This window comes from Mirounga angustirostris, unplaced genomic scaffold (genome assembly GCF_029215605.1).
Source record: "Mirounga angustirostris isolate CCGP_5_RB_7025 unplaced genomic scaffold, mMirAng1.0.hap1 SCAF_31, whole genome shotgun sequence".
Lineage (NCBI taxonomy): Eukaryota > Metazoa > Chordata > Mammalia > Carnivora > Phocidae > Mirounga > Mirounga angustirostris.
In genome coordinates this window covers 70,256-88,736 of record NW_026991739.1, presented here as the reverse complement: position 1 = coordinate 88,736, position 18,481 = coordinate 70,256, and the positions used below count along the sequence as shown (strand labels likewise).

Below are 18,481 nucleotides of genomic sequence, written 5' to 3'. Positions count from 1 at the left end.
CTAGAGATGACAGGACCATCCAACAGAGGGAGGGAAGAAAAGGAATTCAGAAAAATGACAACAGAGAAGAAAGATGGCTAATGAGAAATTTCTAGTAGCCAACATGGCGAGAGGACTTTTAGGAACTACTGTCCTGATTTAATTTGCTTTTTTAATTCTTTCTGTGTTTAATCCTCCTGTATTAACCATGAAACCTATGCTACTTACATAAATACCCTTGTTGTAGTATAGCTTGGGGAAACTAAAAACCCAAGGCTGAGTCCTATACTTAAGAAAGAAGAGAAAGAAAGAAAGAAAGAAAGAAAGAAAGAAAGAAAGAAAGAAAGAAAGAAGAAAGAAAGAGAAAGAAAGAAAAAGGAAAGAAGCAGAGTAGGAAAAGGACAGAACCTAAGGAAAATTACAAATAGGAATTGAGAAATATACAAGAGTAGTAATTTAGAGCAGGCTGGAAATCATCCCACCCTAACCAAGAATTAATAGAAATACCGAGTAAGGCAATAGGCCTCTCACAATACTTAAAATGGGAGTTCATCTATTACATTTGGACATAGAAAAAAACTGTAGGTAATATCAAAAAGCTGGAGTACATGGGACATCTTTGCTTCACTATATAACACTTTACCATATAATAATGGTTGTCATTAGTTTCTTACTTCCCATGTGTCAAAGAACCTAAAAAGCTATTTTAGAATAAGTAGATTTATGGCTTATTTTGTATTTATATCTTTGACTCAATGTTTTCTACTATGTTTCATCATTTCACAATATGAAATATTTCCATCAAAAAAAAAAAAAACCAAAAAAACCCCCCAAAAAACCCTCCTCTCTCATCCTAAAAATACACCCAAATCAATCAGTGTTATTCTCACTCAAATGCATAGATAGGCTGTCACGTACTTACGGACCGCTTGGATGGAAATACAAAAAAGGAACATTTTTAATGTCAGTTAAGAATAATCACTCGTATGGACCATAACTGACACTGAAACCAGTTTCTTCGTCAATGTTTGTGTAGGAGATGGCTTGGAAATGGACCAACTTTTTAAGGCCCACCTGTGTCAAATTGGTCTAGAGGTAAGGATCATGCGATGCAGATAACATTTTTATTTACTTCTTGGAATTCTATTCTACGTCTAAATACTTGACATAAAAAATCCTAGAATATTGCAATTTAGAATATTTGAGTGAAGTAAGCAAGTTAGACAAAACAAAAGGTTGAAGAACATTATGAATCCCCACATCAGATAAGATCCTTGATTTTTGTGAGGTGATATACTTGCCAGTAAAATAGCATTAGGTAGAACAAATAAAGAACAGAACAAATAAATGGAACAAAGTTGAAGAGTTGAAGAATCCTAAGTATAACTCCAATCACTGCTGTTTCAGAGGACGAGCAATAAACTTCTCAAGAGAGAAAATAAAGTAGATTTTGGTTTCTATGTGGGTATTAACAACTTGGCATCCACGAAAAAGTGATATATACTCATAGGGAGGCACTTGATTTTCAACTAATCCTAAAACAATTCAATTTAGCAAAACTCTACTGGTAAAGGCCATTTTACAATTGATTTTTTGTGTGTTGATTTTGTGTCTTACAAACTTGCAAAATTCACTTATTAGTTTGAATAAGTTTTTGCAGATTCAATTGGATTTTCTACAGAGACGATCTTGCCATCTGTCAATAAAGATAGTTGTACTTCTTCCTTTCCAATCTGTAGGCCTTTGGATTTTGAGGGAGTACAATATTGAATATAAGTGGTGAAAGCATACAACCTTCACTTGTTCCTGGTCTTAGAGAGGAAAATACTCAGTCTTTCATCATGGAGTATAATTTTAAATAAGGTTTTTTATAATTCTTTAGCAGGCTCAGGAAGTTCTCTTTTAATCCTAGCTTTCTGAAAGATTTTAACAAGGAATGGATGTTGGATTTTGTCAAATGCTTTTTCTGCATATATTTGAGCTTATCATTGGGTATTAAATTGATAGATTTTTCAAATATTAAACTATCCTTGCATTCCTGGGTTTATCTTGGTCATGACATATTATCACTTCTGTATACTGCTGTAATAGATTTTTTTATTATGTTAATCACCATACATTACATCATTAGTTTTTGATGTAGTGTTCCATGATTCATTGTTTGCTGTAATTGATTTTTAAAAATTTTCTTTGATAGTTTATGTCTTTCAAGAAATTTGTCTATACCAATTAAGTTACCTTAATTATTAACATGAAATTATACATAATATTCCCCTATTATCTTTCTTCTTTTAGATCAAAATGACATATAACATTGTATTAGTTCTAAGTATACAACATAATGAAAAAAAAATAATTAAAAAAAATAAATAAGTATACAACATAATGATTTGATATATGTATATATTGTAAAATGATCACCACAATAAGTTTAATTAACATTCATCACTGTACCTAGGTACAATTTTTCTCTTAGGATGAAAACTTTTAAGATTTACTACTCTCTTAGCAACTTTCAAATATACAGTATAATAGTGTTAACTATAGTAACCGTCCTGTACATTACATCCCCAGGGCTTATTTATCTTATAACTGGAAGTTTAGATCTTTTGACCTCTTTCAACCATTTTTTCTATACCCCACCTGCACCCTCAACATCTGACAACCACCAATCTGTTCTATGTACTTATGGATTTAATTTTTTTATTTTTTTAATTCCCCATCTAAGTGAAATCATACAGTATATGTCTTTCTCTGTTGGACTTATTTCATTTAGCATAATGCCCTCATGGTCATCTATGTTGTTGCAGATGGCAAGATTTCATTCTTTTATATAGTTCAGTAATATTCCATTATATATATAGTGTGTGTGTGTAATATAATGAATGTAAAGTACATATATATACCACATCTTCTTTATTCACCCATCGATAGATACTTAGGAAATGTTCATGTCTTAGCTATTGTAAATAATGCTGCAATGAACATGGAGGTACATCAATCTTTTCAAGTTAGTGTTTCATTTCCTTTCGATATATACCCAGAAGTAGAATTGCTGGATCATAGAGTAGTTCTATTTTCAATATTTTGAAGAACTTCCACACTGTTTTCCAAAATGGCTGCACTAATTTATATTCCCACCAAGAGCGCATGAGGGTTCCCTTTCTCCACATCCTTGCTAGCACTTGTTATTTCATGTCCTTTTGATAACAGCCATTCTAACAAGTGTGAGGTCATTGTGGTTTTGGTTCACATCCCTCATTATTAATGATGTTGAACACCTTTGCATGTATCTGTTGGCCATTTGCATGTCTTCTTCCCTAATTATCTTTTTAAATATTTGTATAATCTGTGGTGATGGCACCTCTCTTTTTCCTGACACTTGCAATATGTGTCTCCTCTCTTTTTTTTCCTGACCAGTCTGACAAGACTGCCCCATAGCAGTTTGAAACCTCAATACCGCTATCAGACTGGCCTCTCCAGATCTAATGATCTATCACTGACAGCTGAATTTCCTCAACCTACAGCCTCCTTCATCACCAACCAAACCCAGGGCCCAGTGAGTGAGGAATAAGTCTGGGGTGTTCATGTAGCCAGATCCTGTTGGCCTAATCCATTAGATTGAGTGTCTGGCTCTATCTCCCTCTCTACATTCTGCCAAAATAACTGGCCTAGAATTCCAGCCCCCATGTTTACCCTATTTCATACCACCCCACACACAAACTGTAGAATTGGGATTCTGCCTTGAACCTCAATAAATAACAAGAGGTCCCTAGTCTTTTGCCTCAATTATGATAAGCCCTTTTCTTTACCTGATTAGTATACTCTGAATTTGTCCACCAATGGCAGGGGATCTGGAGATTTGTGGAGACATGCACCCTGTTTTTCCTGACTTCCAAAATTGCTATTTAATATTCTTTATTGCTGTTCTCCAGCAGAAAGAATGATTCCTGTTACTATAATTTCCCATTTGTTACTTAGGCTTATGCCTTTCCATGGACCAAACTATATACATGGGAGTCAGCTTGCCAAGGCTGTTTCATCTACACTATTTCCTCCTTTTCCTTTCTGATGGAACATCACTCTCATCCCAGGATATCTCAAACTTAACGCCCATCCAAATTTAATATGACGATCATCCTGCCATTTAGGAATACTTTTTATTAACATCAATACATACTGAATAAAGTCCAAACAACTTGCTCCAAATTGAAGTTTCTCAGCAATCTGGTCTCAAGTTTCCTTTTTCAATTATCTATTACTATCCAACAAAGCTGGTCGTTGAGCTGTCCCTGAAATATTCTTGACTTCTCCCCACCTTTGGGGCTTCAGCTGACAATTTTTCCTTGAGCAAGCATAACTAACTACCTTCCTTCCTTGTATTAAAATTATATTCCTATTTCAAGGCCAAATTTAAATCCTACCTTCCCTCCCAAATGATTGGTTTAAGGGTATCCTCCCAGGCTGAGATAGAAGAACAGAATGATAAGTAATAGAAGCTACACTAGAAGAAAGTTTCCCAAGGAAGGGACCTCAAACATCATAGACTATAGGCCTTTTGAGAGCCAAGCCATAAAGAACATATCCTTATCCTTTGTCCAAGAGGCCTTGTGCACTTTTCTTCTTTATCAGACAAGAAATAGCTTCTAGTATGGCCAAAAAGCATTGTTTATATTACCCTAAACTCCCTTTTTAATGAGTGATGGCAAGATCAGAAGCAGCGCAAATGAAAATGGCATAAAGACACAGCCTGTCACTTTTAGAAGTGTTAATGAATGCCCTGTGGATTTTTTTTTTTTTTTTAACTTCATGAGAACAGACAAGGAAATGTCTCCATAAAACTGTCGATTCTCAGGGAAACGTGTTAATGTTATGTAAATTAAAATTTGAAAGTCTACTTAACTGAAATCAGTAACTCAGTAACACCAAGAGTTGTGCATATGGAAAACACAATTCCTCAGTCCCAAGAACAGAGCTGTCCAATCTGCTGAGAGCTCTACATTATCTCCAGCTTGGCCATTTTAGGAATTGCTCCCATTCTATGTTACAGTGTAAGCGAGGAGTTCTAATTGACTCCAAAGAGATTTTCCCTGGTTGGTAACTGGTGGTGTGAGGCTGTATCTGTCCAGAAGCAGAAGACAAACCTGATTTCTCTCTTTGAGAAAATTTCATAAAGGCTAAAGTATTCTCGAGAAATGGAAGTAATTACACATGTACGCCCTGAAGACACTTTTCATCCGTGTGATTCCTAAATTTTTCCATTAGACAAATAGGATTTTTTTAAAAGTTTGAAATGAACTTTTTGTGGGGATTTGGCTATAGATACTAAAATATAAATTAAGTAGCATTCCCATTCTTTATTTTATTTAAATGTTAAAAAGGCAGTTATATTTCCATTCTTTTTCTCATTCCTTACCAGCTTCAGGCAAAAAACTTTTTAACCATGCTACCCTCTGGTAGCACAGTTAAAAGAAATCATGAAATTATAAGTCACAGTATGTATAATATTTATAAATTTTTATCATGGCATTAGCTAAGAGAAAGCCTGAGGCTTTCCAACCTGGCAAAGGTATATTGCTCTGTTAATAATTAATAGATAGGTTATGGCTATATAGTTGTTGTGGGTGCCCAGCTACAACACTGAAGAAAATTTAAGAAGGGTAGGATTATTTTACATAAAGAAATGTAAGGTCAATAGTTTAAGCCAAAAAAGCCCCACAACTTTTTTTTTTTTAAAGAAACCCAAAATAACCTTGCCCGAACTTGATGTACTCTAGTGCTATGATTCTCAAAGTGTGATCCACAGACCAGCAGAAAAGCATCCCTGGGAGTTTATTAGAAATGCCAAACCTCAAGCCTCACCCAGATCCCCAGAATCAGGGTTTGCATTTTAATAAGATCCCCTGGAAAGCTGTAAGCACATGAAAACTTGAGAAGTACTACTCTAGAGCCAAGCGTAACTGGGAGAAGAATGATGTGAGAAATGACTATGCAAAGACAAATAATGTCCTTCATATGTGCCATGAAGTGTGTACCGATGAGAAGGACTGGAGGGTTTTCTTAAGCAAAGGACTGACGTCATGTGTGACTTATAAAGATAGTTCTAGTGGCCATGTGGAGATACATGTTTGTGAAGAGAGCATGGGACATGGAAAGTTCAGTGATGGGCTACAGTAACATGATAAGAATGATAACTCCTATTTATTGAGTGCCCAGTACATGCCGGACATCATGGTATTTATATTTTATATTTATATTTATATTTTATATGTGTTGTGTATAGTCTTCCCATAATCCCCAACGTGGGCCTCAAACTTACAACTCTGAGATCAAGAGTCACAAGTTCTACTGACTGAGCCAGCCAAGCGTCCCCCCAAATGATCTTTTAAAAATAGAAATCCTCTGTTTAGCATCCAAATTAGAATAAAATGTAAATTTTGTAACCCAAGTCCACAGGCCCATAATAATTTGGCCCCTGCCTCTATCTGAGATCTCATTTTGTGACACACTCCCCCATCACTGTATTCATCACACTGTACATTGAATAACACCAAGATTTTTTCCCCTTTCAGGACTTTGCACTTGTGCTTTGCTTAGATCACTCTCATCCCAAGTGTTTAAACTTGTTACTTAAATATTTTAAAAATATAATCAACTATTGAAAGTAAAAATGATAACAAGGTCCAAGGGGCTTAATAACATGTATAAGTGAAAGGAAAAAAAAAAGGATGTATAAGTAAAATGCATGACAGCAATACCACAAAGACAGAGAGGGAAATAAAGGAAGAACACTTTAAAGTTCTTATTCTATATGTAAAGTATTAGAGTATCACTTACAGGTAGGCTGTGAGAAGTTAAAGAGGTATAATATATACCCTAAAATAACCACTAAAATAATATAGCAGAGAGTTATAACTAATAAACTCACAAAGGAAGTAAAATGGAATCCCATTAAGTTAAACTAGCATATTAGCAATCTATTAAATAACACAAATTTAAAAGAGGGGGAAGGAATATTGTATATATCCGATATGGCAAATTAATTTTGGAATTTTATGATATTTCTTGCTCTTAATGCACTGGGTTATAGTCACAATAATATAATTTTCTCTCTACCTCCTATATTACAATCACTTCAAATCCCACAGTCAGTTATTTAAAAATGTAAATCAATACATCTTATCATGTACCACACTGTATTTTAAATTGCAACATTTATTTCCAAATATAATCAGTTATTCTTCTTTTTGTCATGTTTCTCATTCTTCAACACTTCTCAAATTATCTCTATAGAGAATAAAAATAATAGAAGACAGATATCTTGATGTCTCATAAAACAAAACAAGAACATTTTCCCCAAGTTATACCTAGCTTCCACAGAATTTGGCAGGAAGCTTCCTGGTGGCATGAGGAATGCTAACTGGTCATTCCCATTTCTTTTTCAGTAATTCAAACTGGAGAAGACAAAATGAAAGTCAAACAACAATAATTTGATTGGTCCTTTCTAACTAAACCTTCTGTTATTTAAATTTGAACCTTTCCACTGACTAGTAGGTTATCTTCATCATCTATTATCATTTCTGTTCAGGGATGAGACTAGATGTGTTCCTGGTACTTTCCTCTGCGGACTGCTTAATCTACTGAATTAGCTGCTTTTTTGCTAATTACCCAGAGTTAAGATTGGGGGATGGGTGCTGAAATTACCTCTCACATATGGATAGAGAATATATCTACTGGGAGGGGAGCTCCACTTACCTGGTTTCAGGTTCCACATGGAAGTTTATCCACTGCAGTAACCTTTCTGACTTCTGTTCCAACCAGGTAAGGAGTGACTTACCGGATTGGAAATTTTAGAACAAACCGGGTGGTTCAATATGGGCCATTCCTCTCTCAGTGGCAACCTGACCTTGGAAAGTCTGCCTTGGGGTCAGCTCTCTGTGATGGAGAAAGGGATCTGCCCTGAGAGGGAGGCTTGTTGTGCCAGTGGCAAAAGGGTAACCCTGTCTAAATTGGAGGTGCACATACCTATTTGGCCATGGATTGTAAGAAATCCAAATTGTCATTGTATCCAGGTAAAAGTGGATTAATGAATAAATAATTTATTAATGAATAAATAACAATTAGTGAAGGCTTATATTATGAGAAGAACACATTGAATTTGGGGGTTAAGAAAAGTAAAAATACTACTCAATGAACATATGGAATCCAGAGGCTAAGAGTTCAATTTAAAAGGACTATGCTAGAATACTCTGATTCTAGAAAGCAGCTTTCTCTTTAATAAAAGTGATGTATTAAGTGATTATTTTCTTCTCTCAAAATCCTGCATCTGTCTCTGGATTGGTTCCAGACTTAGGGTAGGGACAAAAGAGTAGTACTTAGTGATCCAGTCAAACTCCAACACCTTGGTAAATGGGCAGGAGACCTTGAGAAATAAATAAGAGATGGATGAGGGAGGGGACAAAATTGCCCCGGAAATCACAGTGTTTTGATCAGGGCTGGAGATTTAGTGTGTTGGGCTATGTGGGCTTTCGGTCCTGGGTGGGGCATGGAGTCTGGCAGGTAACTTGAGACTCTTGACAGTTCTGGCTGACCCTGCAGGTGTGGCTGAGGCAGGGATTAGGTGTTTTCAGGCATTTTGGGGTGTAATAATATTTGCAGCTTTTGTAGTGTTTTTGAGTCAAGTCTTCAGGCCTTCATTTTAAGGTCCAAAGGCAGACATGTGGCATGGCCTTAACATGTGGCTGCTAACTGGGCCTGGTTTGGTTCTGAGATCTGTGTCACCAGCTCTGGGAACTCAAGTATATAGTCACTCTTCTTGGAATAAGAGCCATGTGGTTGCAGAATGCGTGGGGGTGGCGGAAGCTACATCTTTTCACAAGGTCCACTCCAGTCAAAGAGTCTTTAGCAGCAGATGCAAATGCATCCCGGAGCTTTCTGTTGCCTACACAGCAAATAAATGATGAAGAAGGTGAGCGAAACAGAGGGAAAAGTTATGGAGAGTTCTTTGATGATAATTATGACTACCTAGAGTGTCAGACTGAAAGGTTTTTTTTTTTTGTTTGTTTGTTTTTTAGATTTTATTTATTTATTTATTTATTTATTTGAGAGAAAGAGAGTGTGAGCAGTGGGGAGGAGCAGAGGGAGAAGCAGACTCCCCGCTGAGCAGGGAGCCCGACATGGGACTCGATCCCAGGACCCCAGGATCATGACCTGAGCCAAAGGCAGACACTTAACCGACAGAGCCATTCAGGCACCCCAGACTGAAAGTTTTTAAAAAGGAATTATTATGTGATTTAGAAAGACTACTCCCATACTAGTGTGCAGGATATATTAAAGCCCAGAAAACCAGCATGTAGAAGGAGGAGTGGAAAGGCTATCACAAGGACAGACATGAGATGGTCAAGGCGTGAGCTAGTGTGATGGTATTTGGGATGAAAACTTGGACCTGAGAGGACTCGGTGAGAGCACGGATGGAAGCAGCACAAAAGTTGGAAAAGCAGTGCTTCCCTGGTACACAAAGCGAGCACAAGAGATCACTGATATAGTATGGAAGATGTCCTAGGCCTGTGAGCTGCAAAAAGATGGACATCTGGTTGGAAATGTACAGAGAATACCTGGAAAATGCAGAAACACAGTCTGAGGGAGAGACTGGGATTGGACATTTAACTATGGGAATCACGGAGGTTATGGCTAATTGAGAGAAAGTAGGTAAAAAGAGAAAAATAGTAAGGAACAATACAGAACTTCCTGCTTACCTTAAGGAGCTAGAAATTAAAACAAAAAGCCATGCAAACCAAGGAACAGACTCTTGATAATAAAGAACAAACTGATGGTTCCCAGAGGGGCAGGGGGATGGGGGGAATAGGTGATGGGGAGAAAAGAGTGTACTCGTGCTGAGCACCGGGTGATGTATGGAATTGCTGAACCACTATATTGTACACCTGAAACTAATAATTCACGGAATGTTAGCTAACTGAAATTTAAGTAAAAACTTAAAAAATAAAGAGAATAAAATATATACATAAGGGGAATAAAACCATGAAAGAAGATAAGAAAGGAATAGTCAAGGAGGTGAGAAAGAAGCAACTGAGATTTATGACAAAATCTAATTCAAGAAGGATGGCTAATCTCAAAATATACAAGGTTCAAGAAAATATTCTGGGGAATCTAAAGTGCATCAAATGTTCAACAGCATTGATTTAGTCATATATTCAGCAGCTTTTCCAGAGTTCTTAACCTGTGCCCAACACTGTGCCCTTGTCCTGGGCAGAAAATAGAAAAGCCAGCTCAGACCCTTCTTTCTTGGAGCTTACAGTGTAGTGAAAGAAACAGTTATTAATCAACTGATTGCATATATACAATGGAATATTACTCAGCCATCAGAAAGGGTGAATACGTACCATTTGCCTCATGGATGGAACTGAGGGGATTATGCTAAGTGAAATAAGTCAAGCAGAGAAAGTCAATTATCATATGGTTTCACTCCTATGTGGAACATAAGGAATAGTGCAGAGGACCATAGGGGAAGGGAGGGAAAACTGAATGGGAAGAAATCAGAGAGAGAGACAAACCATGAAAGATTCTGGACTCCAGGAAACAAACTGAGGGTTACAGAAGGGAGGGGGGTGGGGAATGGGGTAACAGGGTGATGGGTATTAAGGGGGGCACGTGTTGTGATGAGCACTGGTGTTATACACAACTCATGAATCTTTGCATACTACATCAAAAACTAATGATGTATTATATGTTGGCTAACTGAACATAATAAAAAATTAAAAATAAAAATAAATAAAAAAATAAAAACCTAGCTAAAATTAGGCATAAAAAAATCAACTGATTGTACAAATAAATAATTATCAACTACAATGAGCGCAGTGTGTGGAAATCCAAGGCTGTAGAAATGAGATTGCACAATAGGGGAACCTTATCTATTCTGGGAGAGTATGAAAGGTAAAAGATGGTTTCCTTGGATCTTGAATATATTGATAGCCACATCTGCAGAAATCCTCTAGCGTGGCTATTGGACTCACAAGCAAAGAGTGACATTACTGTTTTCATCATTGAAAAAAAAAACAAAACATGAAAATGTATCATCTGCATTTCCTAGTGGAAACAAACAGACATCAATTTTAAAAGAAAAGGGATTTTAAAGATTAAAGAAAAAAAAGATTTTTTTTTTTTTATAATTAGTTCATTGTTAGAACATTTTGTACCAATGTTTACAAGGAAAAGAGACATCATCAAAACAATGTGTGGGAACATTCTAAATTATTTTTAATAATATGTGACATATTATATGAGTGCCATAAAAGGAAATGTGTAGTTTGGCTTTGATTTCTGGAATACAAATTCACCACTGAAACAAATATTTTCTTTTGGAAATCAATATTTTGGTTCTCAGGGCTCAAGCAAAGGTTTTATTTGGAAATTATTTTCTTGTATACTGACTGTGAAGACAGAAATCTGGGAAAGTAGATCACCATGCCAACAACCATTGATCAAACATTTATTGATATTCCCATGCAGCTCATATCTGTTTAATACATAGAGATAAAGTTATCTCAAAAAAAGATAAAAAGCGAAGGCATTAAGACCTCATCCATGCAATAAAAGTAAACGTGAAAGTTGATTCACCTAAAGAATTAAGAAATCAGGTTCAGGGATGCCTGTGTGGCTCAGTTGGTCAAGTGTCTGCCTTTAGCTCTGGTCATGATCCCAAGGTCCTGGGATGGAGCCCTGAATCAGGTTCCTTGCTCAGCGGGGAGCCTGCTTCTCTGTGTCTGCTGCTCCCCCTGCTTGTGTGCTCACTCTCTCTCTCTGACAAATAAATAGAATCTAAAAAAAAAAAAAAAAGAAAAGAAATCAGGTTCAGAAATGTGAGCAGTGTTTGTTAGGAAACAACTTTGGTGCATATTAAAATGTTACCCTCTTAACCTTGGGGTTGTGTTATTATTGTTGCAACATTACAATTTATTTTTTTAAAGCAAAAATTAGACTCCTTTTAGAAATCTTCTTGGGGCTAGTTTCAAAGGTATTAAAAGTTTGTTGATATAGTTTCAGATTTCACATTGCATGGGATCTTCAACAAACTAGTACTTGTGGAGATTTGGAGTAATATTAAAGAAGAATACCCACATTTATCTGAAAAAATTAGTAAAATGTCCCTCCCTTTTCCTCCTGTACATTTGTATGAAGCCGAGTTTTCTTCATATACTTCAATCAAAATACCACACTCTAAGAAATTGAATGTAGAAGCGGGTTAGAGAATCTAACGGTCTTCTGCTAAGACATACATAAAAGACATTTACAAAAATGGAAAATAGTGCCGTTCTTCTCAATATATTTTACTTTGTTTTCAAGAAACTATATTATGTGTGTTAACATGTAACGCGTATTCACTGTTATTTTTAAATGAATTAAATGGATATTTTAAATGAATTAATACATATTTCAAAAATAGCTCAGATTTAATATCTAATGTGATAAATACCCATAGATATAATATCAACAAAATGTCTTTGGGGGTCTTCAATAATAGAACTGCAAAGTGCTCCTGAGATCCTGAATAGGTACAATTCCTGTTTACCATGGTTACTAGTTGTTATTTTGGATCATTCCAGGGATGCTTTAAACACAACCTACTTCTTCCATTTTGGAATTAAACTGTAACTTTCACGGAGTGGTTTGCTTCAACATCACGGCCAAAGTGGTAGTGCCAAGGAAAGAACAGAGTACTTGCCCTTGCAGGTATTTGCCCTTGCAGAGATTTCAGAGGACCGGAGAAAATCATGGTCAAACTATACACTACCTATGCTGGGATCCTAATATGTCTGTTATTTGAAACTGAAAATAGTTACATTTCTTCCTAAGTATAAAAAAAGTCATTAAAAATGGAAGCCAATTCTATAAATAACCCCAAATTTATCCATCACCCAAAGATAGTGTTAACATTTTGGTATGTTTTCTTTCTGACGTTTTTTTTTTTTTATATTATAGTGTTTGTGTGTGCGCGTGAATGTGTGTGCATGTCTAAGGAAGAAATAATCCATGTATACACTTAGCTACGAAAGCTCTATGATCAGAAAAAGTTTCAGCTTGGAAATCTCTGGATTCTGAAAATCATTGGGGTCTAAGAAAGCTATCATATAAAGCTAAGTGTTAATTCCACTAAATCAAATGTAAACTGCTTTACATGCTACAGCAATAAAATGAAGTTTTAAATCTAAAATATAGCTGAGTTGAAATGACTGGGTGGCTCAGTTGGTTAAGCATCTGCTTTCGGCTAAAGTCATAATCCCAGGGTCCTGGTATCAAGCCCCACGTCAGGCTCCCTGCTCAGCGGGAGCCTGTTTCTCCCTCTAAGAACTCATTTTCTCTCTCTCTGACAAATAAATAAATAAAATCTTCTAAAAAATAAAAAAATATAGCTGAGTAACAGATTGGTCATTAAACTGTTTTCCAGTTAAAAACTTTAGGGATCTTAATACGCAGAAGCCATTCTACTAATCATATTAAAATGCTATTATGAGTTAGAATAAGCACAAGTAAATTGTCACAGTTCTGTTCTGGTATTTGGTATTATTAAGAAGGCCTGTATTTAAAAAAAAAAAAAAAAAAAGAATGCCTGTATTTTAAAAATCTCATCTCACTGGATCTCTACCTTATCTACCAAAATTAGCCTTAAAACCTTTCTTAAAAAAGTAATGTAATCCTATACACTCACCGACATTTAAGTCATGTGAAAGTAGGAAGTAATTAGTATCAAATGTTTCTTAAATTAAAGGCCATCTGCTTTTAATTTTTCCTCAGATGTCCTATCCACCTTCACTATGGAAAATATTAACTTTCCACAGATTAGGCATGATTGAAACAATTTTTAAGAGGGGAGAAAAACTGGTAGAACTGACCATTATACAATAAACCATTATACAATAAAGTTGAAATGAGAACATCCCAAATATGCAGGTGAATGCTTTTTTTTCTTAACTACCTTGCAAATGTTTCAACTCAATGCTTTTAATTATGTGACTACTCTCTTAAAAAAGGAAATACATACTCCTGTGGCCTTCTGAATTATTTTATGTATCACATTCAGGCCTTACTGATGAGTTCCAGCAATCAGATTTTGAACAATATTATCTGAAATAATTTACTGAAGTCTTAGAGATTTTTTTGTTATACCACAGTGAAAGGTATGTCACTATATTTCAGTCTATCATATATTAAATGAGTTGTTTTGAGCAAAATAAAGTCAATCTATAGTTTTGACTTAATATACAGTTTATAAACTTTACTGTTAAATGATTTCTTCTTGATTTCAAAGTTGGCTTGCACACTGCTCATTTACACATGGATGTGACTATGAACTGAAAAGGCATCAGACACGAAGAAAGGCATTTACAGACTAATGTAAATGTAGGCCAAACAATAAATGTAAGAATCGTGTTAACTTGCCATTGTATTTTCAGTTTAAAAAATGCTAACCTAATAATTAAGTTATACTAGTTAAGGAGTATATTTAATTAACATGAAGAGCACTTACTAAAAACATATTCACTAGTTTTAGATGTTATTGAAATCACAGTTTAATTCAAATGGCCATAAAAATGTTGGACTTCAAATAATTCCATTTATATGCATGTAGATGTTCTCACAGACTGTATAAAGTCCCCACCATGTTCATTTTAAGATGGAGATATACAACATTTACTTCAGTTCACAAAGTGTGGGCATAAAACAATCTACAGAAGCTTTTTATAGGGTTTAAAAGAGTTCTAATCACCCGTGCCAACTGCACTCCTCTCTCAACACAAAACTGCTTTTGAAACCAAGCATTCATTTGCTAAAACAAGGCATCTGCTGTTAAAGAGATTGATTATCCTGGGGCCTGACCTAATTGGGAGATTAGATATGCTTCTCTACTATGGATGGCATGGTTTATAAAGAAAAAAAAAATTAGACCGAAAAAGAGCAAACTTCTTTTAGACTCCAAGTGCACTTTTATTTATTTCTAATTTTCTTTAATAGAAACAAACAGTATTGCGAATGTCAGGTTGGTGAAATCAGTGTGTTATGAGTGAGAAATGCATTGAGTTCATGTCATTTCTTTGGTAACAGGTACACATTCACTTTCATCACATAAGCCAAATAGTACCAAAAAATGACAATTTTGTCCTATCCTACTGAGTTAAGATCATTATATAATAGATACACACACACACACACACACACACAATCTGGCCTTCTACTGATGTTATCATTTCAGTGTTTTCTATTGCCAGTTAGGTGTCAGTTTTTTCCCCCAAACACAGACATCACCTCATTGCTGTGGCTAATTGCATTTTTCTTTCTAGCCTTTGACAACCAGACCTTTCTTAATGCTATTCACCAATATATCAGACTCAGGTCATCCATCCAAAACATGACAAAAGACCCAGATGCTCATGTAAATTGCACTCCCCCAAAGTACTGCCCTCTTCCTCCATGCAGATACAGATCTGTGACCCCCTCCCATTTTTGTTCACTCCCTTTGTTTTCACTTAATCTTTCATGGTTAGAAAAAGTGGTTATTTGTAGGCTTTAAGAAACATTATACTTTGTTTACATAATAAATCAAATAATCAAGTTAATTATGAAGTTAGATAAATTTTCTATACAAAATTCAAAAATTGCTTCTTCCCATTGAACTTCAAAATGGATTCATTTTCCACAAAAAAGACTTCTTGCTACCCATTTTTTACCCTTTCTTGAGCTCTCAAGATAAAACCAAGTTTGATTGTCCTCTTCCACTGAAAAAAAAAAAAAGAAGAAAAAAGGTTTCATGTGGAATTGTGCAAGCAGAAGTGTAGGACTGAATCATTTATAAAATATCTCATAATTAAAAAGTTGATCTTATTGCCTTTGGTACATTTGTATTAAGCATTAATTACTCAAAATTACTACTTTCCTAAAGCCTTAACTTAAAAATAATTTTGAGATACTTAGAAACTACTGCAATGATGCTTTTATTTTTTTTATTTTTATTTTTTAAAGATTTTATTTATTTATTTGAGAGTGAATGAGATAGAGAGAGAGCACATGAGAGGTGGGAGGATCAGAGGGAGAAGCAGACTCCCTGCCCAGCAGGGAGCCCGATGCGGGACTCCAGAATCATGACCTGAGCCGAAGGCAGTCGCTTAACCAACTGAGCCACCCAGGCGCCCCTGCAATGATGCTTTTAAAGGAAGGTTATTATGGATTCAAATGGCATAGGGACATATTGTGTATGTGTGTAGATATATCCATATTCTAGATTCAAGACTTCTTTCTATTCATTTTCATTCTTTTTTTTTTTTTAATATATTTTCACCTCATATAGTTAAATGTTCACTATGTTTTGGATACTAAGTCACTGTAAGAGAAGGCGGAAACTGATAATTTCTTAAATAGAAAAACAATGTAACCAATAGAAACCAATGGCAATATTTTAGTATTTTAAGGGGAACATCAAGTTAATGTATATGATTTTCTGTCTTTAATTTTAAAGACTTTCAAATTTGAATAAAATTATGTGAAAACTTAATGATAAGAAACATACAGGGTTACTAGAGCTACTATCCTTATCTTCTATTCACAAACACAGTTTAACATGCTCCTCTGTCATAATCCCATGAAAAAAAGGCAGAAATATTTTACTGAATTTAAATAATAAAATGACATCAAACATTAGTAACCATTACAGCTAAGCAAATATTATGGGATATGGCAGTAACATAAGGAATGGAGTGAGTTAGGGCCTCAGTTGATTGAAATCTCTGTGGTGGGGCTGAAATGTGCAGGCCTACTCTCTGAATCGAGTCAGATCAGAGCAGAACAGCTCAGACACATAGAGCAGTGGAAGACAAGTTAACAAGGCCAAGAGGAAAGGGTAGGAGCTAAGAAGAAGAGTAAAAATTTGGAGGAATTAAAGAACCAGAAATCAAAGACACCAAAGATAGGGAGAAAAGGGGGGAAACTGATGAATCTATGATAATGAGGCCAAAGGAAGGATTCTCCTGATGATTACAGCACGTGCTGCAATTTAAACAGTGAAGAAACAGTCTTGAGTGCTTCTTGCCTGGACTGTTACATAGCTTTCCAACCTGTAATTCATGTCAGCTACCATCATGTTACTAAAACATCACTATAATTAAATTCTTCCAAAGTTCCCAAACTTTCAATGGCTTCCTCATGTCTCCTGGGAGAAGTCCCAACTTTTCAGCCTGCCACACAAAGGCTCTCTAGAAAAAGGACCCAGATGTGATCTAATTACATCAAGACTGTGTCGTGGGTAAAAGTGATCTGGTTTGGTGCTTCCATACTTTTGGTCTATTGATGTTAAGTTCTGTGCCTGTAATGTCCTACCTTTATGTCTACATCCAAAAAGGTTATTGTCCTACCTTTTCTTTATGACCCACACCAGACTTAATTGTTCTCAATTTAACCTTCCCTAACAGCCACCCATCTTTGCCTGCTAAAGTTCTAAACACTCTTCAAGTACTGCAATGTCCTCCAAGACACATTCCCATAGTTGTTTTTGAATTCATTTTGCATTTACTGCATACATTCACTTGGCTGTTATCTTATCCCTCCTTCTTTGCAGCTGTTTTGGTATATTGGGTCCCCAGCTGCATTTGCCTGGAAAAGAAAGGCTGTTTTTTTGCATCCATATACCTCCACATCATGAGATAAATAGTACTCAGTAAACATCTATCGAGGAACAATGCTCTGTACTATTATTTCTTCTTGGTTGAATTCTCTTCCCATTCCGCACAATGGCTGCCCCCAGAATCTTTCCAACCCTTTTTTCTTGTCTGCGTATCTTTGCCCTCCCCCGCTCCCCTATCTTGCCTCCTCCTCCACTGAGAAACTGAAGGTGATTCCTCACTTCACTTAATATTTCACATCAAGAATGGAGGGAGGGACAGGACATAAGGACCCACTATGCATCACCTCATGATAGATTATCTAAAATATAGCCAGACCTTTCATACTTACAGGATTCATATCCTGCTACCATCTGGATTGCTTGGACTTGACTTCAGTTCTCTGAGTTGGGTGATCTTGGATAAATGATTCAACTTCCTTCTATAAGTTAGTTTTCTTAGCTATAAAACACAGGTAATTAAAGTACGTAACTTGTGTGCTTGTGAAAGGATTAAGTCAGTAGATTCACATAAAGCACTTGGAAGAGTGTCTGGCAGAAAGGAAGTGCTCAATAAATGCTAGCTATTATAATTGTATTTTGTTTACCATAGTGGTAAGACAGGGTCTGTCCTCATCTTTTTCCTGAAGTTGCGTTACCTGAGGACTCCTCTAGTTATCCTAGACTACACATGTATCAGACTCAGGAAAGGTACTTGGGAAAGTGGAAGAAAAGCTATCTAAATAATAATAACAATAATTTATAATAACAAGAATATAGCAATAACAAGAATAATATATTAACAATAAACCAAAGCTTCAGTTGTATTATCTCCTGTAA

The 18,481-nt window shown here is 35.7% G+C and overlaps 1 protein-coding gene across 1 annotated transcript in view; it reads left to right on the top strand.

Annotated features, from left to right (window-relative positions):
* The window catches only part of LOC135363141 (rho GTPase-activating protein 20-like), a 199,911-nt gene that overhangs the window by 120,789 nt on the left and 60,641 nt on the right, over positions 1 to 18,481 (top strand). The gene's annotated exons all lie outside the window — the stretch shown is intronic.